The 23921-nt window shown below is 43.0% G+C and overlaps 1 pseudogene; it reads right to left on the bottom strand.

Moving 5' to 3' along the window:
• Positions 1-735: 735 nt before the first annotated feature.
• On the bottom strand, positions 736-17274 carry LOC105043624 (uncharacterized; annotated as a pseudogene).
• Positions 17275-23921: the final 6647 nt, after the last annotated feature.

The following is a 23921-nucleotide window of genomic DNA, read 5'->3' as shown; positions in this document are numbered from 1 at the left end:
AATGAAGCAGGTTGCTCTCCATTCTACCAAAAACAAAAAACTTCAGTTGCTTCCTCTTCTTCCATACATTTGACACTACTCGACTCTAATACCAGGCACTGGTTGCATTCTATTATACAATCTGATGAAGCTTTGGTCTGACAATCCTCTTCTAGGATTCTATGATCGAAAGTCCTTTTTTGACATGATGATCTTCCAATTATCAATGGATATAGCTCTAGTTCTGTCCAAGGAGCGAGAGTTCAATCTGCTCTCAAATGAATGTGGAGTAGCCCAAGGCGAAAGTTCAACCTACTTTAACGTGGACGCAAGGAATCTACGGATAAGAAGTTCAACCTGTTTTTATGTGAAGGTCAAAGGACCATAGTACAGAGGATCAGCCACTCCATATCTGGAATTCAAAACAAATGAGTCAACTTAACCCTCGTCGTGGGATTTGAGCGACGGAAACAGTCATGACTGGAGTAGCACAGATTATTATAATATTTAAAAAACCTAGGATACGTTAACTTAAATTGCACTTGAATATAAACACAAAAATCCTTAACTGCAGCTATTCAATTTGCATTTGGTTTGCCAGCAAGTTGCAATAAAACATTTGGGCTACTTCTTGGAGGATAGAACCACCAGTGTACTAATAATCACGATGAACCGAACTCTAGAAAGTAACCTTTACATAGATGCGAACCAAGCCGTAGAAGTTCACAAACCAAACAGATGCTAAACATTCAAATGGACCGATGAACCTCATTTTTTTTATTTGAATATCGTCAAGCTGCAAGAATGTGGAAGTGCCTAAAGTTCTTACTTACTCATCTAAAATTTTTCTACAATGCAAAATCTTCAGAATATTAGCCCATTAGTATGTGATCATCTCTAACAAATTTTACTCCAAAAAGTCACGATGCTTGTCTCCACTAGATTGAATTTAACAAGTAGCTCAGTTGATTCTTCAAATCAGAAGCCACAAAGGAAACCATGAACATAGATGTGGCCAACAATCTCATAACATTTATCAGAGAGGTTGAGGATCCCAAGCTCATGCTGACAAGTCCAGCCTTCTCAATCAGAACGTATCCCTCCCATGAAGGTCCTAGGGTCAGGGCAGGTTCCTGTAAACTGTGCCTGAGAGAAATCAAATCCTGGATTCTGCAAACCAGAACAAGAAAAGGAATAAGCTTCCATCAATAGAAGTGGAGATAAGAATAAGGAATTGACAAGAAAGTTGATGTGCATCTTTTTGAAGATGAAACATGTACCAAAAAAAGTTGTTAAAAGTTTATCAAAAAAAAATTGTCGTTACAAGGAAAAGAATTTCCAATCTTAGCATCAAACCTTTATCATCAAGCCTAGAAAATGTTGTTTCAAAAGGAGGCATTTCTATACTCTTAATATTTGTTTTAATTTTTTAACAAAGAAAATTTGTTTAACAGTATATAGAATGGATAAAGTAGAAAATTGCTTTAGAGGATGGAAGGAAAACATTATAGTCAATTTAATCACTAAACTTGTTTATCTGAAACACATCTTAAAAGAATATCTTTATATTTTTCTCATCATATAAGTGAAATTCGTCAATTTTCCAAAAATGCATCTTGTTGATGTCAAACAAATGTTGGCTACCTCTCATTTTTTACAGTAAATATCTTTGGCACCTTAAAGATAAATCTTGGTTCTGCTTCTCCAAGCTGTACATGTTTTCTGTCTAGATCTTACGGTCTTAATGCCAACGCATGGATGATAGTGAGAGCCTTATTCTTTTATTGCATAAATTGTCTATCGTGTTTGTTGGTACGACATAGAAAAGCTTTCCATGCGCTAGGTGCTCACAAGGTAACAAACAGGACATGAGATCACACGTGCCAGAAGTAGAAATTTGAGCATCCAATTTTGGAACTGTTATCAATATTAAAAGCTCCAAATTAGTGTTCTTAACAAATAGTTAAAAGTTTATCTTGGCATAATCATGTCATGTATGGAAGTCACTATATTTATAGATGTAGAAGAGGAGCTTTCTTCAGCAAGTTATATGAGCTATGACTAATTTACAAATCTATACAATACATTATAGGGCAAACCAGTGGCCTCCCCCATGCACCACGTTGTCAGGGCCTTTTTCCTTGCATTTTTGTTTGGCAATGGCCTCTGACACAATCTTGTACATAGGCGAAGTCCATGACAAAGTGTCAAGCTCAGGGACTCCCCCGATGGCTTTTTTCCCCCTCCCCCCTCCATTTCTTTCTTCAAACCCCTTCGAGCCCTCTCGAACCTTTCAGATCTTGCAGATACCCTCCTTCTGCCCGCTCTCCTCGCTGCCATCTCCCATCAATCTCTGTCGTCGCCTTCCTCCCTGTCGCCACCGGCGTCGGGCTTCCTGCTCCAATCTCACTTAAGTGCTTTCCTTCCTTTAGATCTTTGAGAGAGATACTGATCTCCTCCTTGCTCTTCTCACCATCACCTCCCACCAATCTCCACCGTCGCCTTCCTCCCATCGTCACCGACGTCGGCCTTCTCCTCTAATCTCCCTCAGGTGCTCTCCTTGCCATAGATCTCAGAAACAGAGAAGGAAATGAAAAGAAAAAAAAGAAAAAAAAAAACAACAACAACACAAAACCCTAGCCATCGTCTTGGCATCCCTATTTGGCCACTCCAAGCCTCCCACCCCATTGGGATTCTTGAGGATGGAAAAAAGAAAAAAAAATAAACATAAAACCTCGGCCATCGTCTTAGCTTCCCTATTCGGCCGCTCCGAGCCTCCCACCCGGTTGGGACTCTTGAGGACGTGGGACCCTTGAGGAAGGAAAGAAAAAAACAAACACAAAACCCCAACCATCGTCTTGGCTTCCCTATTCAGCCGCTCCAAGCCTCCCACCTGGTTGGCACTCTTGAGGACAGGAAAAAACCCAATGCAAAACCCCAGCCATCATCTTAGCTTCCCTATTTGGCCGCTTCAAGCCTCCCATCCAGTTGGGAATCTTGAGGACTAAGCTTAGTCCATGTTAATTTACAAGTAAAATAGATGATTTTATTTTGAATAGATCTGTTATATTCAAGAGTATCAAAGAAAATTAAGGATAAATGTACCATATTTTTGGACTGGAAAAAAAACTATGGATGTATTCCTTAACACCATAGATAGGAGCGGACTGCACAAGGGGCTCTTCTTAGAAGTCTAAGTAATTCCACGGCTATTGTTCAGTGGTCCTCCACTTTGCTGGCAGAGGTGCTACTGCCTCCTCTCTCTTTTTTAGTGGGGTGGTGGGTGTTGGAGAGGATAAAAGTGAGCAAGCAGCTGCATTTAAATAAAAATACAATAGTATGACATTACAACCCTTATGTTAAACAAAACCAAATGCCTATTCCTGGACTTTTTTTTTTCATTTTTTGCAATACCTAATATTTGAACAAAATTTGTAGTCATATTCAGAAAATTCAAAGAAAAAAAGAAAATCGAAAAAATCATCCAATAAAAATAGGGTTTCCACTTATTGTAAGCAAAATATGGTAAATCTGAACAGAAGAAAGAATTGAAGAAAAAAAATCAATGGTCTTTCTCACCACCCAGTGAGCAAAAAATGGATTGAAAAATTGATCGAATTATGATGATTCCTCCGACGACCAATTGAAATCGACGGTGGCGGAGTCTTGGTTCGAGGCCAAGGGTTGCCTTGGTTCGCAGCCGAGGGTTGTGGAGGTCGCAAATGAAAAACTTCCAAGGATTTTCATGCCCGAGGAGCTAGATTTTATTTACATATATTTATCTAATAGTGAAATCGAAATTACTATAAAGTCCTTCACTAGGGCTTGGTTATCCGAGGTGAGGTTTTCTTGACATAAGGTGAGACCTTTTCCCACACAGTGTGATCATTTTTTTTCTTTCACTTAATTTTCTTTTCATTTTTTCTCTTTTTTGGAGATTTGTGGGAAGGAGAGCACCTGAGGGAGATCGGAGGGGTTTCTTAGGTGCCGATTGGGGTTTTCTCATAAGGGATTTTGTGCAAGCTGTGGTGGTGTGATTTCGTCCCTTGAGGTTTGAAGAGCTTAATCTTGGTAGAAGCATAATATTTGATAGGGTTTGGGGTTTTTCTATCAAAAGGATTCTTCTTTGGTTACAAAATTTTCAATTTACAGAGTTCTGTAAAGTTTTTTTTTTTTTGGGTTATAAGGCATAGATGGGAGAGTCCAGAAGCCCTCTAGCGCCACGTATTGCGAAGAAAAGACACCACATCTTCATCATAAGATGTGTATTGAATGACATAAGTCATTGTTTGTCTTCTTATATACATCATGATAATTATGTTGAGTTTGCAAAATAACGGATTGAATGTGATTATGTACAAAATATTTTTGACATTATTATAATATTTCAAATCATTATGTGCTTTCTATTATTTTGTCATAAATAAATAATTTCCATTCTACTATGGAGTTTTCATGATCCAAGAGCTTTATCAATAAATCTTGAAACTGAAAAGAATGTTCCTCAACAACTCTGTTGATAAAATCAACAGGTGCTGGAGGTAATATTTACTTTTATGAATTTGATTGTGATAACTTTTGAATTTTAGGTTCTAAAATATTTTCAGATTACTTTCCATATGTATGTTATATTTTGCACTTTATGGAGAACTATCATTTGCTTATACGAAAGGTATCTTAACAAAGCTTTGGTTTATTATTGCCTTGATGGTAATTCAAAATTTATTATTATCCTGATATTAATTTGATTTCAAGATTAGATAGTTTGAAGGTAATTAAATGATGAAAAAAATTATTAGTATAAATTTAATTTAAAAATTATAAATTTTCCTACTATCTCAATGGACTTTCTAATAATGAAAAATAATATTTATTGTATGGATATATTTTTTATTACAAAAAAAAGTGAGTTATAGCTGTCTATTTTTTATGGATGATTTTATAGTTTCGGATCCATCTATTAAGTGGATATTTTTAAGAAGATATTCAATCTATTTTGCTTCATATTAGTTTATTGATAAACAAAAAAATTATAAGATTTTTAATTTTTATTCTAAAAATTTATTTTATTATATTATCTATTATTGGAGTAAGTTAATCGAGTGATTTTCTTTTTCATATTTTTATGCAATTTTGATTTAGTTATGTTTGCTCACATCACTTAACTGTGGAGTATTTGAACATTCAGATGATTCTTTTTCTCCTATTATATTTAACTTTTTATGTCAATTTAAATGAATTTTTAGATGAAGATAAAAATATTATTCTAAAGAGACATAATATGTATGATGTTAGGCAGATTTAAGAAAAAAAATATAGCAAATTTTAAAATTTTTGCAAGATATTTTTGATGATTCTATCTTCGTAGTCCTAACTATAGGCATCTATCCTATAAATATTTTGAAATATATTTAAGATTTATTTTTAATTAATTTTTTTAATTTTTTTAAAAAAATATTTAATTTTTCGCTTAATTATAATTTCATAAATGGATATTATTAAAATTTCGTCAAGAAAAAGATTTGAAAGAAATTATCAAAAAACTAGGATTGCTTAAATCAATATACGAACTTGAGGTTCAATACAATATAACAAAGTTATTGACTACAGTTAACAAGCAAGATTATAAATCTCATTATCATTTTTCTGTTATTAGTTTTTTATTATATTTTAAGCATATATTACTATTTTTATAGCTTTGGGTTCATAGAACAAATGAATTTTAAATCTATACGGGAAAAGGTCTTGCCTTTTACTTTTTCCACCTTTTTTTTGTATTCGTTGATTTTTTTTATATTTTTTTTATATTTTTTCTTTATTTTTTTTCTTTGCAGGAGTCTCAATCGTCAATCAGATGGGAGGCTCGGAGTGGCTAAATAGAAAAGTTTAAATCCATCTCAATCGGATGGGAGGCGTGAAGTAGACGACGAAACTCTCTCTCCCCTTCTCAATAAAATTTATTGAAATCTATTATTTTTTATAGATTATTTTTTACTATTATTTGGTAATTTAAAATTTTATTATTATCTTGATGTTAATTTGATTGCAAGATTGGACAACTTGAAGATAATTAAATGATGATTAAAAAAATATTAGTATAAATTTAATTTAAAAATTATAGATTTTTCTATTATCTCAATAGACTTTTTAGCAATGAAAATAATATTTACCGTATAGATATGTTTTTTTTGTTACAAAAGGAAGTGGATTATAGCTGTCTTATTTTGGATGATTTTGTAGTTTTGAATCCATCAATTGAGTAGATATCTTTAAAAAGATATTCATTATATTTTGCTCCATATTAGTTTATTAATAAACAAAAAAATTATAAGATTTTTTTTTATTTTATTAAATTTTATTTTAATATATTATTTATTATTGGAGTAAGTTAAATGAGTGATTTTTTTTTATATTTTTATATAATTCTTTTGATTTAGTTATGTTTGCTCATATCATTTAACTATAGAGTATTTTATCATTTAGATGGTTCTTTTCCTCCGATTATATTTAGCTTTTTAAATCAATTTACATGAATTTTTAGGTCAAAATAAAAATATTATTCTAAAAAGACATGATGTGTATGATGTTAGGCAAGTTTAAGAAAAAAATATCAAATTTTAAAATTTTGAGTAAGATATTTTTAGTGATCTAGTTTCATAGCCTAACTATGTGCATCCATTCTATAAATATTTTAAAATATATTTAAGATTTATTTTTAATTAATTATTTAAATTTTTTTTATAAATATTTATTTTTTTAATTATAATTGCATAAATGGACATTGTTGAAATTTTATCAGGAAAGAAATTCAAAAGAAATAATCAAGAAACTAAGATTGCTTAAATCAATATATGAACTTGAGGTCCCATACAACATAAGAAAATTACCGATCACACTAAGCAGGTAAGACTGGTCATTTTTTTTATTATTAATTTTTATTATGTTTTAAGAATACGTTACTATTTTTATAGCTTTTAGTTTGTAGTAAAATGAATTTTAAATCAATGCGAAAAAAGATATTTGCCTTTTAATTTTTCCATCTTTCTTTTGTTTTCATTGATTTTTCATATGTTTTTTTCCTCATTTTTTATTTACTTTTCTCATTTGCAGGAGTCTCAATCAGATGGAAGACTTGGAGTAGATGAATAAGAAAGTTTAGATCCATCTCAATCGAATAGGAGGCTTAGAGCCTTAGAGCAGTCGAGGTAACTCTCTCTCTTAATAAAATTTATTAAAATATATTATTTTTTCAGATTATTTTTTACTGTTATTTGATAGTTTAAAAAATTTATTATTGCCTTCATGCTAATTTAAAATAGACTTTTAAAATCAAAGATGAAGTTTTAGATAGGGATGATATTTAATGTCTTATGCACAATGTATGTGACTATTTGACATGCCACTGTTAAGTACCAATTTGCATTGAATGATTATATGTTTCTAGAAAATAGAAATATGATGAAGATAATTTTTTGAAAAATAAATCATGTGTTCCAAAAAAAAATATTAATTTTCTATTACTGTTCTATTTTATTATTTTTTTAACATCATTTTAAATAGAATCCGCTGCATAGCGCAGGTTGCTTGTCAGTAATACATAAAGTTTGATCCCACTAAATCATGTTGCCTGTGTACCTCATTATATCCATGCAAGTAGAGGAGGATTATATTTGTCAGCGAGTAATATTCAGCCATGAAGTAAACATGAGGTTTTCAAGGAAAATCAGGATGGACTTCTGAGGGTGCTTTGACAATCTGGTTATGAAACAGACAACAATCAAGGACCGGCATATGATTTGGTTCAAACATGAACTTCACTGGAAAACAGAAAAATAAAACTGAAATTTGATGGCTGTTCTTAGGAAAAAAAATAAAAAGAAAAAATTTCACAACAGTTATGAGATTCATGGTACTCAGCCAAGAACAACCAGCACCATGGCAGAGTTTTCCAGGCAGTTAATAGATAAATGAATAATAATCTAGCAACACAACATGTTTATACAAGACCAAATACAGAAGGGCCCAATGAATTATAAGCTTCATAAACAGGATGATTCAAACTGGAAGACACCATGGCGTACTGACACACTAGCTTGAAAAATACTAACTATGGCATCAATTTTTTAAGAATATAAGGGAATTGTGTAAGAAAGACATGCAAATTAGTCTTACAACTTCTGTCAAATAAATTCTTTATTTTTTTTTTTAATCTGCATGGGCCCCTTAGCCATTTTTTTCTCTTATTGTTGTCAATGTAGTTCTCAGATACACTTGAGTAGATCTCTTTTTTGTCAAACTTTTGCTTTCTCCACATATATTTAATTTCCAATTAATGAAAGAAATTGTAAATACAAGCTAATGCATGTGAACTAATCTAGCATAATAAGGAGGAAATTCTAATCATGCCAATCAAAAGGAAAAAAGACATGAAACTGTCTCCCATGTTTGAATATATAATTAAATTATGGGACGTAGAAATTCGGATAGATCATGAATCATAGGATTCCTTGTAATACTTTCCAAATTTAATACACACTTAAGAAAAGAAGATAAGAGTCCATGTAAATCTCAATATGTATACTCAGCGTGCATACATGGATTCCTGAAAGAGATAAATAAATAAATGTATGGATGTAATTACGCATGCATGTAGGTATATATATGCATATCCAACATCCTGACACAACGTAAATGATACATGGGGAAAAGATGCAATGATGCTTTCCTTTTGTACTAGTAACATATGATCAATACAAAAGGATTTAATGCTCGTGCAAAAGGCTATCTTAAAATGGTATCATCTCTGGTCCATTTGATGTAAACTCAAATGAACAAAAAATCTCTTTAGAAAGCTCAATGCTCAGGAACCAAAAAATTATGCTGCAGAAAAAAAAAATCAATTATTCAAAAATAAACAAAACCTCTGAAAACATAAGCATGCAAGATGATATTCATATGCAGAGAATCAATAAAATAATAACAAATTCAGCATCAAACCTAGGTACCCCCACTAGAAGGTAAGTACCTCCGGTAGATGATAAGTACAGAAGTCAGGCCTTACTTCTTCTTGGAACCTCTGCAGCATAAGGCGCTTCTGTTCAAAATCCGCTGAATAAGGATCCAGGAGACCCTGACCAAGTATTGGAGAAGACCATGTGTGCCCTTTGTCTCTCTTTTGCAGTGTCACATGCATTGTCCTATCCTCTGTAGTAAACAAAATCAAGAGCAATAGCAATGGCAATAGTAAGAAAGTTGAGGGGACAGAAAAATGATGTACTACTAGGAGTAAGAGAAATCTGATAATTCTATCTAATGAACAGCAGGAGACCATCTAAAGAGAAAAGGAAGGGGTCAGCAACTTAAAATTATACAATGTTGACTTCATACTCCTTTTCATGGGGCAAAATCAATGTCATGTTGAGAACTGAAGAACGGGATATTTCTCTAGTGCCACCACTGCATTTCATAAACCTTAGCATAACAAGTGGTTATAACTGAAGCATTCTGGAAATTTTTCTTGAAGAAACTTATCAAAAAGAAGATACACATACATGTATTTTCACATTCCTCATAATCTTTCTGTCACTTATATCATGTAATTTAGCACACTCGCACAACTTGTACCATCCATTTCTCACCCATATGATGCATTGGGTGGGAGAACACCAATGCTTGTCATTTGGTTTCCAAGCATTTTGGTTGTATAGATCATGGTCAACAGCAGAGATCCCCAAATAACAGAGCCAATCATGGTAAGATATACTACAAATAATCCATCTTCATACCCTTTGTGACACAGCAATGTCGAGATTTCGTGCAGGTAGGGATTCAATTAATCTGAGTAGCACAAGCTCAGCTCATGGTGAGGTCAAATATAAGCTAGATCAGGCTTAAGTAGGTAAGACTCAAATTTGGAGGTAGAATGTACAATAGGCATATGAATATATATATGTAGCTGAAAATAAATCCAACAAACTGACAGTGAAAAAGCTGAAACTTATCAGCCCCCACAGATTCACCCATCTGTGTCATCAACTCAACCCCTAAATCTATCCTCTTACCATTTTTTTTCTCTAGTTCCCTATGCCTCTAGTCCTCTCTTGTTGATTCACCCACCAACCAGCTAATTTGTCTCCCAAGTCCTATCCCTCTGTACTCTCACCTCCTCTACTTTTTATCTGGTCTCTACTCTTCCAGCCAACCAATCACCACCATCAAGCCTTGTCATCTCTCACACGGCTTGCTATCTACTCCAAGTCCTCTTCTTCCCTCCATAAACATATGCTCAAAGGTCTAAGGAAGACGAACCTCAGTAGAAGCTCATCTTTCCACTGAACTTCCTCTGTCTACAGTCTCCAATCATGATTTCCAGAAAGTTCTCGATGAAGGACCATGAAATGACATGGTCATGAGGCCCTTGGCCCCCAGGAAGATTTGAAGACTCGACATGTATTATCCAAGATACCACACAAAGATTTTGATGTCAGTGTAAAGCATTATCACACCCATGAGAACAGTTTGGAATTTTCCTTCGAGCCCTCCACAGTGGCTTCAAGCAAGTGAGTCAAATGCAGACGGAGTTGCATCCTGAACACTTTGCCATGGACAGTATAAACCACCCAGTTGGAGCTTACAAGCAACTCAATTTAGGAGTACCAAGCTGATGAAAATATCCTTGTATTCTGCTAAATTTGAAATAGGGCCCAACTAACCTAAATCAGCTAATAAACAAGCTAAGCTTGATCTCAAATTTCAGGCTCAAAGATTGATCTTATACCAAGCTTAATTAAACCTAAACTTGATCAAGCTCCACTTGATTAGAACCCACTTGCAGGCCAATCTGGAAAAGAATACAAGGAAAATGAAGTAGACCACTAGGCAGGTACCTTAATTTTTCAGGAACTGCAATGTCTCCCTGGTGAAGCTCCAATTGGTCCAACTCAAATGTTTTGCCAAGGTGCACAAAGGACTTCTATGCAAACACGGAGGCCCTTTTTCTATTCTTGTATAAGATAAGATATTCCCATCAAGTGCAACCAACTTCATGGTCCAAAGAAATTTATAGACCAAAAAGAAACTGCCGGAGCTATATGGCATTTAAATGGCATTATGTGCCAGAAAAATGCATACGGCACCTAGAAAAAACACATATATGATAAGATATACAACTAAACCTCTCAACTTTGACCTTACAAAGCATATTAAAGTTTCAACTCTAACTTCATATGTGTAGATGCTGCCAACCACAAAAACATGTAGCATGTAGCATAAAACAAAATAAAAAATATGGCTACAGTTTGAATAATTCTCTAATAGTTACATGTTCAACTATTTATATGAGTTTTGTAATGACATTCTTCAAAAAAGTAGCTGCTAGACAAATTAAAGAGGGGAAGTGAAACCCAAAAACTTGATTACAAGGAGTCGGTTATACATGCACTGGATTGCAAACCTATGCCAATGTTGATTCTAAAAGAAAAGTTGCCTGCTATGGGACTAAGCCCTAGTCACCATGTTGACATAAAAAAAATCTCAAGAACAAGTTGTTCTTCATTCTAGAAGAGAACAGAAACATAAAAGAAAGTTATATTTATTAGGTAGCAAACATGTTCTTAATATTGTTATGTTGAAACAAAACATATGCAACAGTCTACCTGATTTTCCTCGGTTCCACACTACTTGTAAAAGTTTTTAGAGAGATAAGAGACAAGATTTCCACATTATTCAACATTCTAAATAAACAAATAAGTGGAAAACTAGAGTTTCCAAGAAAGGTAAGTTCTCCGGGTAGTTTCCATGCAACCAAACAGACTCTAAGTTCCTTGCTTAGTTCCCATGTCCATCTCCATACGTTCCAAAGAGATCTCTATGCTCTCAGCTTCTCACTTACAAGTTACAAATGTTGGGTGGATATCTGGTCAGAACACCACCTCTCGGACCTTTTCGATACCACGCGATGTAGCAAGAAGAAAGAAAAAATAAAATAAAAAATAATTAAAATACATGGATCAGCCATAAAAGGGCTCGCCTCCACGGGGCATGCAAACTTCACTATGAAAAAAAAAATTTACAAGAGGAGATCTCACCCTCAATCCTCGTACACCCAATTTCTCTCTCACAGAAAATTCTCCTCACAAAAGCTCTCTTTCTTGGAAGACCCCTGAACCCCTGAAGCGACCGCTATCCGCTGTCCAGGAGCTCTGCTCCTGATCTCCCAGCATACGGCAGCTCTCTCTCTCCTTCACAGGTGTTCTCTGGATTTTCCACGGTCGTACGAAGCTAAAAGACCACCACCATCCCTTCTCTGTTGAACATCAGGCCTATTTAGGCTAAAAACCCGATTAGATCACGATTAGGAGTCCTAAGATCAACCAAATAACTCCCAAGCCGTTGGATTAAGACTGCAGGCTACCCACGCCCTCCGATCGCGCGTCGGTCTACAAAACAGTGCCGTAGACCGTGCGAAACATGTGAGAAATGCCCACACGGTCCACAGACCCGACCGTGGACCGCCCGATCCATGGTGGACCAAGGTACAGGCCCCAAGCACGGTGCGTGGGCCTGGACCTGGGCCGGCCCACGCGCGCGGGCCTGGGCCGCGCCCGCGCTAGGCACCTGGGCCCAAGCCACGCCCCGCGTGCGCCTAGGCCGGGCCGCGCACCCACGTGTGGGCCACGTGCCTTGTGCCTAGGCCGGGCCGCGGGCCCGCGCCTGGGCCGCGCACCCAGTGCCGGGCCGCACCCTGCACGTCGGCCCGCACACTGGGCGATGTCCCACCGCCTGCGACCGTGCGGCCGCCGCTCCGCCGGCGGTCCTCCACCGTCTCGAGTTGCGTGCTAACTTCAAAAACACATATCTTCTTCGTCCAAGCTTCGTTTGAGGTGATCTTGATCTCGTTGGACTCTGTTTTTCATCGCGAACCTCGCTGTGGGTTCAATGTGGGCCGAATCTCGAGATGTCAGATCCTAACAATCTCCATTTTGACTCGATATTCGGCCACCTCCTAACTTTTAGAGCTTCTGGATCTCCTCGCCCCCATATCCTGGGGTAATTGCCTGTTGATCATGGATGGGCAAACATGGGAGTCAAGCCAGGCCGTTCGATCCCATCTCCGTCGTATGCTGTGCTCCTCCTGACCTGAGACTTACTCGGAGCATCATCCTGCGGCAATAAGAATCTCACCTTGCGATATCGCCTCTTGTCCTCTCAAGTCTCCTATCTCGTGCCCGATCCACCTCTATCTGGAGCTCCACCTCGCTCTGGGCTTCACCTGACTCCCGAAGCTCTACCTCGCATTGGGCTTCCTGTCAAATAATAATGTCCTCTGCTCTCCTTCCTCCCCTCCAGCACAATCCTATCACCGCGAAGCACCTTCAGGATTCCTCCACCAGCTACCGCCCTGTAGTCTTTCAAATCCAGTCTGGTCGGTGAGATAAAATTTTGCTTGAAATCAGGTATGTATCGGATCTCCTCCAATCTCCTCACTGCACTGTCATGTGTTCTCCAACTGACTGTCCCGATGCCTTTGATCGCATAGCTCGATCCATCCGGCAGATATACAGTGCCCTTACTGTTCTCCAGAGAATCAAACTGCTCCTCTCTGCAATATACACGATGGGTGCATGTAGAATCTAATATCCACTGCTGGAAAGAAATAGATACCTCGTCAGATATCTCCAGGACATCTCCATCTGAATCGCTACCGACCGTCGCTACAGCAGCCACCGTCTGATTTTTGAGTTAAGGGCAATCTCTGACTAGATGCCCCAGCTCCTCACACCGGTAACACCTGATTTTGCTCAAGTCCTTCTGGACTTAGACCGCCCTCGTCGCGATCTCCTGTCGCTCCATCTACCGCCTCCTGCTCCTCCAAAAATCATCAAAGCTGAGCTACCGCAATCTGAACTCGAAGCTGGATTCTCCCTTTATAAGAACCTCGTTTAGGAGTATCACCACGGTGACCTCGTCCATCATGATGGTGCTCTTCCCCACTAGAAGAGCAGTCATCAAAGACTCATACGAAGAGGAAAGCGACACTAGCAAAACCAGCATCCTGGTCTTCTCTTTAACATTCTCACCAACGCTGAAGAGGCCGGTGAGGATCTTCTGGAAGTGGCTTAGATGCTCCTGCACGCTCTGTCCCTCAGCCATCCGCAGTTGATAGAACTGCCTCCAGAGAAAAAGAGCATTGGTGAGAGACTTCGTCGTGTATAATTTCTCGAGCTTCGACCACAACATCATCGGGGAAGTCTCGTTCAGCACATGGATCACCACATCATCCGCAAGGTACATGCGGATGGTACTCACGGCCTGCATCTGTAGCCATTTTCAATCCCGCACCTACATGGTGGTTGGCTTCTCCTCGCACAAGAAAGTATCGATCAACCCCCATTGGATGAGCACGTCCTTCACCCTTACCTGCCACAAGGAGAAATTGCTCTTACCATCAAATTTGTTGATCTCCATCTTGATTGATCCTATCTTCTCCATCTTCATTCTTACTCACCACCGTTGCAATCTGCGTCCTTGTATCGCCTCGCTCTGATACCACTTGTTGGATGCATGTCTGATTAGGACACCACCTCCCAGAATCTTTTCAGTACCACGTGATGCAGCGAGAAGAAAGAAAAAATAAAACAGAAAATAATTAAAATACGTGGATCAGCCACAAAAGGGCTCGCCTCCATCGGGCATGTAAACTTCACTATGAAAAAAAATTTTACAAGAGAAAATCTCACCCTCAATCCTCGTACATCCAATTTCTCTCTCACAGAAAGTTTTCCTTACAAAACCTTTCTCTCTTGGAAGACCCCCCTGAACTCCTGAAGCGATCACTGTCCACTGTCCAGAAGCCTTGCTCCTAATCTCCCAGTGTACAGCAGCTCTCTCTCTCTCCTTCACAAGTGCTCTCTAAATTTTCCGCGGCCGTACGAAGCCAAAAGACCATCACCATCCCTTCTCTGTTGAGCATCAGGCCTATTTATAGGCTAAACACCCAATTAGATCACGATTAGGAGTCCGAAGATCAACCAAATAACTCCCAAGCTATTGGATCAAGACCGCAGGCTACCCATGCCCTCCGATCGCGCGTCGTTCCACAAAACAGTGCTGTGAACCGCGCGAAATACATGAGAAACGCCCATGTGGTCCATAGATCCGATCGTGGACCGTCCGATCCACGGTGGATCGGGGTATAGGCCCCAGACGCGACGCCTGGGCCGCACCCGCACCGGGCGCCTGGGCTCGGGCCACGCGCCTGGGCCGGGCCGCACGCCCCCCGCCTGGGCCGCACGCCCCGCGCTAAGCCGCGCCCTGCGCGCATGGCCCATGTGCTGCCGCGTGGCGGGCCGCATCCCGCTGCTTGCGGCCACGCCGCCGCCGCTCCGCCGGCCCACCGCTGGCCGTCTTCCACCACTTCGAATTACGTGCCGACTTCAAAACATATATCTTCTCCGTTCTAGCTCCGTTTAAGGTGATTTTGATCTCGTTAGACTCCATTTTTCGTCGCAAACCTCGCTGTGGGTTTAATATAGGCCGAATCTCGAGGCGTCAGATCCTAACAACAAACGCATATATGAAAAGAGGTTTTCTATGATGATGCTCCGTAAAGAGCAATCAGACAACAACCCTGCAGGATTTCAAAAACTAAACTATCTGCTGATAACTTGACCAGACTCAGATCACATAATCATCGGACAGCATAGTCAAGATCGTTAGTCACTACAAATAAACCAAACTGCACCACTTCAAAGCATGTTAACTGAACTCATCACCATAACATCCAAACCAATACCTGCGAATTACTTTACAACAGCAGTCCTCCTTTACCAATCAAATCACTCCAACTCCCCAAAAGAAAATTATAAAAAGAAAACATTTTGCGATGTCCCATGGATTAGCTACCTCAAGTCCAGCACTAGCTCATCACATATATAAATTTATCATCAAAATAAAAAATTTCAGAGACCAACAACACAGATGGGTTCACGAGATGCATTACCAAGCGTCCAAAACGAGGAATCCGTCTTTACAGGGCAGGCGAGATCATGCTGAGAATCAAACAAAGAAATCAGAAGAAAAGAAGCTAATAAATAACCAATCCAGCACCAACAAATAGAACAAAGATTCGAGGGAGAGGAAAACGAGGGATTAGGGCGCGGACAGACGTTGAGATAAGAGGGGTTGCCTCTGATGCCGACTTCAATGTGCCGCGACTGGATCTTGCAGTAGAATAGCTACGTTGGGACATTCGGGGGGAGATCGATGTAGATGTTCACCTCCTCGAGGGTTTGATCCCATTCGAACACCTTCTGCCCTAGAATTCGATCCAGAATCTAGTTAAGGAGAAGAGATCGGAACCAACCGATAGGAGAAGAGACGAAAAGGGGCTTCGAAGTCCCCGGAACCAGGAAGGAGGAGGAGGTGAGAATGTACCGTTGTGGACGAAGCAGTGTCGCTTCTCCGGTGCCAACTTCTCCGCCATGTTTCTCCTCTCTGTTTCTTGTTGTGAGCTTCCGTGCAGGGCCAACGCCGCCTTCGTTCCAGACTACCCCCATCCCTCTTCTAGAATGTTTCTTGTTATTAGCCGAAGAGGATCGACCATATGCGAGGGTTAGGATTTCTTTTTCGATACCGCCTTCATGGGGGGATGTGTTGATCGTGTTGTTATCTCGATCCATTGGTTAGCTATCTTGCTCCACTTCATGATACATCTGAAGATTGTTAAGTTTAATATGTATTATTAAATTTATGCCTGCCATGTACTTGCTTATCCAGGGGAAAATTCCAGGAGGGGAGCTGTGGAGAGAGTATTTTGGACAAAATAGAATTCGTCGAAGATTTTTCTAGAAAAATAAAAATCTGATTTAAGAGAGAGAAAGAGTGCAATCATGAAACTTTGGTATGTATGGGGAAGGGATTGAAGGAGGGTTACTTTGCTGAGAAAAGTATTTCCACTTCCAATCATCTAATCCGGCATTCGATTCAACAAAACGAGGGTTAAAGTCCCAAGTATGAATGGGTACCAACTCTTGTATTGATTTATAGCTTTGAACATATCTTCTTGTGACCTTATTGATAGCAATAAGTTGTCACTGCATCCTTCGAGTGCTATGGCATTCTACATGGTAGCCTTTATGACTAAGAGCAAGTCATCAACAAATATTAAGTGGAAGATACGGGACCAACATTTCCGGACCGAAATATTACGCATATCTGATCACCGCTTCGTGCAGGGCTTCTGCAAAGGAAAAGGTGGACATCTTGGTCACAACCCCAAGTTGGATGAAAACTAGGCAGAAGGAAGACCATTGCTACGGAAAGAGAAAATTGGGTTGCTGACGCAGCCATGAATCCATTTCATTAATTTATTATGGAAGCCAAGGTGTTAAAGAAAGGAAAAGAGTTTATTTCGCTTAACCCTATCGTACGCTTTCTTCATATCCACCTCAATCGGTATTTATATTTTCCTTTCGAGGTTGAATGCATGACTTATTAGGCTAAGAACACATTGTTAGTCATGCAATAGTTTATTTTCATTTTGTTTATCAAAATCTTAATCGCTACTTTATAGATGGAGTTACAGAGGTTAACAGGTCTATCATCCTGGAGTTGCCCCAAGTTCATCTTTGGAGCAAGTGTAACGTAGGTTCCCTTCCGTGCCAAGGGTACATGGGAAGCAGCAAAAAATTATCTCTGCCTCAACATTATCCAACTTGACTACGAATCAAAAACACCTAAAAAAATTATGTTGGGTATAAAATATCCTCAACCGAAGTTCTTAACAGGATTGACCCTCCCAGGACTCCGCCGGCTTTCGACCGTAGATGGTATCTCTTCGGACTTCTCCAACAGCCGGATTCCCACAGTGCTGATTGAATTCCCCCAACGGACGAACTCCCACTACATCACCCGAGCTCCTTCAACATGAGTTCCCCCAATTATCTATTAAACCGCCCTAAGCGCTCACTAAGCCCCACCGCCAGCCGACTTTCTACGACTATCAACTGTTCCCCGAATCCCTTCCGGACTTCTTCCAGCCATGTTCAACTCCAATCCGAACTACCCCGGACTTCACCAACGGCTGAACTTTCCCAACGGTGGCTTTCTACAACTACTAGATTTTAGTCCGGACTCCTACGGGAGCCGGATCTCGTCCCCGACTTCAACTGCGGAAAGGCTTCGCCCGGACTCCTACGGGAGCTGGGCTCCGTCCGCGACCCTGATTGCTAGTAAACTTCGTCCGGACTCCTAAGGGAGCCGGACTTCACCCCTGACTCTGATTGCAGGTAGACTCAGTCCGGACTCCTACGGAAGCCGGATCTCGTCCTCGACTTCGACTGCGGAAAGGCTTCGCCCGGACTCCTACAGGAGCCGGGCTCCGTCCTCGACCCCGATTGCTGGTAAACTTCGTCCGGACTCCTAAGGGAGCCGGACTTCACCCTTGACTCTGATTGCAGGTAGACTCAGCCCGGACTCCTACGGGAGCCGGATCTCGTCCCCGACTTCGACTGCGGAAAGGCTTCGCCCGGACTCCTACGGGAGCCGGGCTCCGTCCTCGACCTCGATTGCTAGTAAACTTCGTCCGGACTCCTAAGGGAGCCGGACTTCACCCCTGACTTTGATTGCAGGTAGACTCAGTCCGGACTTTTACGGGAGCCGGATCTCGTCTCCGACTTCGACTGCGGAAAGGCTTCGTCTGGCTCCTACCGGAGCCGGGCTCCGTCCTCGACCCCGATTGTTGGTAAACTTCGTCCGGACTTCTAAGGGAGCCGGACTTCACCCCTGACTTTGATTGCAGGTAGACTCAGCCTGGACTCCTACGGGAGCTGGATCTCATCCCCGACTTCGACTGCGGAAAGGCTTCGTCTGGACTCCTACGGGAGCCGGGCTCCGTCCTCGACCCCGATTGCTGATAAACTTCGTCCGAACTCCTAAGGGAGCCGGACTTCACCCCTGACTTTGATTGCAGGTAGACTCAGTCCGGACTCCTACGGGAGCCGGATCTCGTCCCCGACTTCGACCGCGGAAAGGCTTCACCCGGACTCCTATGGGAGCCGGGCTCTGCCCTCGACCCCGATTGCTGGTAAACTTCGTTCGGACTCCTAAGGGAGCCGGACTTCACCCCTGACTTTGATTGCAGGTAGACTCAGCCCAGACTCCTACGGGAGCCGGATCTCGTCCCCGACTTCGACTGCGGAAAGGCTTCGCCCGGACTCCTATGGGAGCCGGGCTCCGTCCTCGACCCCGATTGCTGGTAAACTTCGTCCGGACTCCTAAGGGAGCCGGACTTCACCCCTGACTTTGATTGCAGGTAGACTTCGCCCGGACTCCTACGGGAGCCGGGTCTCGTCCTAATTTCGGCTGCACAAGGACTTCGCCCGGACTCCTACTGGAGCCGGGCTCCACCCACGACTTCGCTTACAGGTAAACTTCGTCCGGACTCCTAAGGGAGCCGGACTTCACCCCTGACTTTGATTTCAGGTAGACTCAACCCGGACTCCTACGGGAGCCGGATCTCGTCTCCGACTTCGATTGCGGAAAGGCTTCGTCTGGACTCCTACGGGAGTCGGGCTCCGTCCTCGATCCTGATTGTTGGTAAACTTCGTCCGGACTCTTAAGGGGACCAGACTTCATCCCTGACTTTAATTGCAGGTAGACTTCGCCCGGACTCCTACGGGAGCCGGGCTCCACTCATGACTTCGCTTACAGGTAAACTTCATCCGAACACTTAAGGAGGCCGGACTTCACCCCCAACTTTGACTGAAGGAAGACTCCATCCGAGCTCCTACAGGAGCCGAAATTCATTTCCGACTCCAACTACAGACTCCAACTGAACTTCAGCCGACAAGTCTGGACTCTCTGGCAGGCCGTAGTAACGGTCACGTTTCTGCTCTACTCCCTGCGGTGAATCCTACGCGGCTCCATTACTCCCTGCGGCGGATCCTACGCTGCTCCATTACTCCCTGGCAGGCCGCAGTAACGGCCACAGCACTGCTCCACTTCCTGCGACGGATTCCACGCGGCTCCATCACTCTCGGGCAGGCCGCAATAACAGCCACGATCCTGCTCTACTTCCCACGACGGATACCGCGCGATTCTTCCATCCCCTGGCAAGTCGCGACAATGGACGCCGCTCCACTCCCCGCGGCAGACTCCACGTGGCACGCTTCGGTGATAGCCATGGGTCTACTCCACTACTCTTTGCAACAAACTCCGCCTGACCCTGGGCAGCCCACTGTCAGACGGTTACAGATGTCGCTATCAGCTTGCTGCCCCCTCCACCTATAAAAGGGGACCCAGATACGTTATTCTCGAGGCTCTTATTTTTTACTTAGAAACTCTGCTAAAATCTTCGTTCGAGCACTCCATTCTTGTTGAGGCAGAGAACTGACTTGAGCGTCGGAGGGTCTTGCTGGAGCAACCCCACCTCCGGTTTAGACTTCTTTTGCAGGTCCCGGTGGCGACCGCGACCCCCTCGACTCCAGCTTCTCCGACGCAAGCAGATTTTTGCACCAACAGGATTGGCGCTAGAGGAAGGGCTGTGTCTTCGCAGTACCCTTGTTCTTAAAGGAGCGCTCAACGGGATTGCCCCCGGGCATCTTTTCCGGCGCCCTCTCCTCCTTCCTCCACTTGATCTTTGCCCGATGCCTCCCCGTAAGGCGTCCACACGGCTATCCACGGCCTCTGCGGCCAGATCTCAGGCTCCGGCCTCACCTCCAGTTTCCCAGCCTCCTCCTCCTCCTCCTCCGGCAACGACGGTCGGCGCGAAGCAATTTGATCTGCTGGCACAGCAGGTCAGAGGCCTTACTGAAGCTGTGCAGGTCATGCAGCAGCAGCAGCAGCCGCAGGCATCAGTGCGCCTGGAAAGAGTGTCACCGGAACACCAGAATCCGGCGGTGGGGCGGGCCACTTGGGCCAGCCGCCCCATCTTTCCTGGGAAGACGAACCCGAGGATGGAGAGCCCTCAATCGGATCACGACTCCACCCCTAGAAGATCCCTGCCCCCATTCTACCAGAGGACCCTCGAGATCCGAAGTCGAGAGAATTTCTTGGACCGGAGACTCCAGGAGATGAACCGGTAGATCGAAGAACTCTGCCACGCTCCCTTCGCTTATGGTGAGGATATTTGCACTGACCCTCCCTTTTCTCAAATGATCATGCAGGAATCGATCCCGTCAAACTTCAAACTTTCCCAGTTCGAAAGCTACGATGGGACTTCGGACTCAGTTGATCATCTGGAGGCCTTCCGGATGATGATGCTGCTTCATGGCGCACCCGACGCCATTCTATACCGAGCCTTCCCATCCACCTTGAAGGGAGCGACGAGAAACTGGTACTCGGCGCTGAAGCCAGATACCATCTTTTCCTTCGATCAGATGAGCCACCAATTTGTGGTCCATTTTGTCAGCAGCCGGCGCCCCCGGAAGGGTTCGGAGTCCCTCATTAATATCAAGCAGAGGGAGGGAAAGTCCATTCGGGCCTACATCAACCGTTTCAATGTCGCAACGTTGGAGGTCCGAAATTTGGATCAATCGGTAGCAATGGCCGCTCTGAAGGGCGGCCTTCAGAAGAATGACCTTTTGTTCTCCCTGGAGAAGAAGTACCCCAGGGATTTTGCTGATTTGTTAGCTCGGACTGAAGGGTACGCCCGAACGGAGGAAGCCTTCAAAATGAAGGATGAGGAGACTGCGAGAGAGCGGCAGGCGGGAGACTCGAGTAAGCCCGCAGTCGAAAAAGAGCTGAGAGAAGCTCGGCCACGTTCTCGATCCCCTCCTGGACACAAGCGTGTCCATACTCCTCCCCGGGTACGTAGGTAGAGAAGTTCGGATCGCGGGGTTCAACGGGGTTCTCCACCGGAAAGATTCCGCAACTACGCCCCCCTCAATGCCTCGAAGACCCAGGTACTGATGGAGGTCAGAGAGCAGCTCCCTAGGCCAGAGAGGATGCGCACACACCCCGAAAAGTGCAACCCCAACAAGTTCTGTCTCTACCATCGCGACCACGGCCACGACACGGAGGAATGCATCCAGCTCCGAGACGAGATCGAGGAGCTCATCCGGCGAGGTCGACTCGATAGGTTCATTCGACGTCGGCCTGAGGGTAGAGAAGATCGGCCAAGAGCTCTGCCGCAATCTGAACCACCAAGGAGGGAGGAGCAGCCCGGAGATCGACCTCCAATCGAGACCATCGACTCCATCACCGGAGGGCCTCAAGGAGGAGCAGACCTTCCACGACCAAGGAGCTTGAAAAACCTACGAATGTATCACCGATAACTCTATCTTAAATAAAAGTTGCATATCTACATAACTCCCCTCTTGGCGCTAGCTTATATCGACAGGGCAATCAAAACAAACTATGTCGGAAGCAGGAGGGGAACTTCGTCTCGACAAAGTCGAAGACCCGGTTCTCTTTAGATCGGATGGGGGAAGAGGCCTTACAACGCCCATATGCGCCCCCACAGCCCTGTTAGAGACAGGAGGAGAACCTCGCCCTAACTTGAGCAAAGTCGAAGGCCCGGTTCTCTTTAGACCGGATGGGGGGATGGGGGGAGAGGTCTTGCAACGCCCAAATGCGCCCCCACAGCCCTGTTAGGGACAGGAGGAGAACCTCGCCCTAACTTGAGCAAAGTCGAAGGTCCGATTCTCTTTAGATCGGATGGGGGGAGAGGCCTTGCAATGCCCAAATGCGCCCCCACAGCCCTGTTAGGGACAGGAGGAGAACCTCGCCCTAATTTGAGCAAAGTCGAAGGCCTGGTTCTCTTTAGACCGGATGGGGGGAGAGGCCTTGCAACGTCCAAATGCGCCCCCACAGCCCCGTTAGGGACAGGAGGAGAACCTCACCCTAACTTGAGCAAAGTCGAAGGTCCGGTTCTCTTTAGATCGGATGGGGGGAAGGACCTAACAACGCCCATATGTGCCCCTACAGCCGCGTTAGAGACAAGAGGAGAACCTTGTCCTAACCAGAGCTGGAACCTGTTACGACAGAAATAGGAAAAGAATCTCGCCCTGACATCAATTAAAGTCTGATCGTTCAAGACCAGACGAGAAAAAGGGGGGACCTTCCCCAGCGGCCCCTTCGCAACAAAACTCCGTCCGGACTCCTACGGGAGCCGGACTTCGCCCTCGACTTTAATCGAAGGAAGACTCCATCCGGACTCCCACGGGAGCCGGACTTCACCCCGACTTCACCTACAGGAGCCGGACTCCCGCAGCTCCACTAAGAGTGGAGGAAAAAATTCCACTCGAAAAAGAAAAAGGGGAGAGGGGTTAAAAGGGTAAGCGATGGACTACGTCAGCGACGAATGGAAAACAAACAGCGTCAAAGATGCAGAGAACCCCATCTCAGCAAGGATTGGGGTTCTTATCAAGAACCCCAGCTCTCAAAGAAGCTTTCGACGCAAGCCCAAGATAAGACAACTTCCTCAGGGTGACAGAAGCTCAGACCTCCGAGCTCGAGCCCTGATGGGGGCACCAAACCCGAGCGGCTCCAGACGAATCTGCGGCCACGGATGAAAAAGATGGATCGATACGAGGACAATCGGATACCTCCGAACAACATGAAAGCCGAAAAGAAGCTCGGCAAACGACAATTCAACACATGAGTAAAAGAGGTAGCGGAAAATTTTCTTCTCATATTTTTCATCAAATATGCATTATAGAGCCATTAAGGTTGAAGGAAAAGAATAACTGAAAGGCGAGCTGGCGTGACAACCACCGGTAACCTACGGACGACGTCAAAAAAAAAAAAAAGAGAGAGAAGAAGAAAAGAAGAGAAAAAGAAAGAAGGGAATACAACAATAACAATGGTAAAGGAAAGAAGTTCGGCAGACAACAATTCGACGCAAAATACGGACGAAATAACAAAATCTCCTTCTCATTTTTCGATTAACAAGATGTACGTTACAAGACCCGGAGGGTCAGAAAAGAATACATTATTACAAA

This window comes from Elaeis guineensis, chromosome 4 (genome assembly GCF_000442705.2).
Source record: "Elaeis guineensis isolate ETL-2024a chromosome 4, EG11, whole genome shotgun sequence".
Lineage (NCBI taxonomy): Eukaryota > Viridiplantae > Streptophyta > Magnoliopsida > Arecales > Arecaceae > Elaeis > Elaeis guineensis.
The sequence above is the reverse complement of the archived record's forward strand: the minus strand, read 5'-3'. Positions and strand labels throughout refer to the sequence as shown.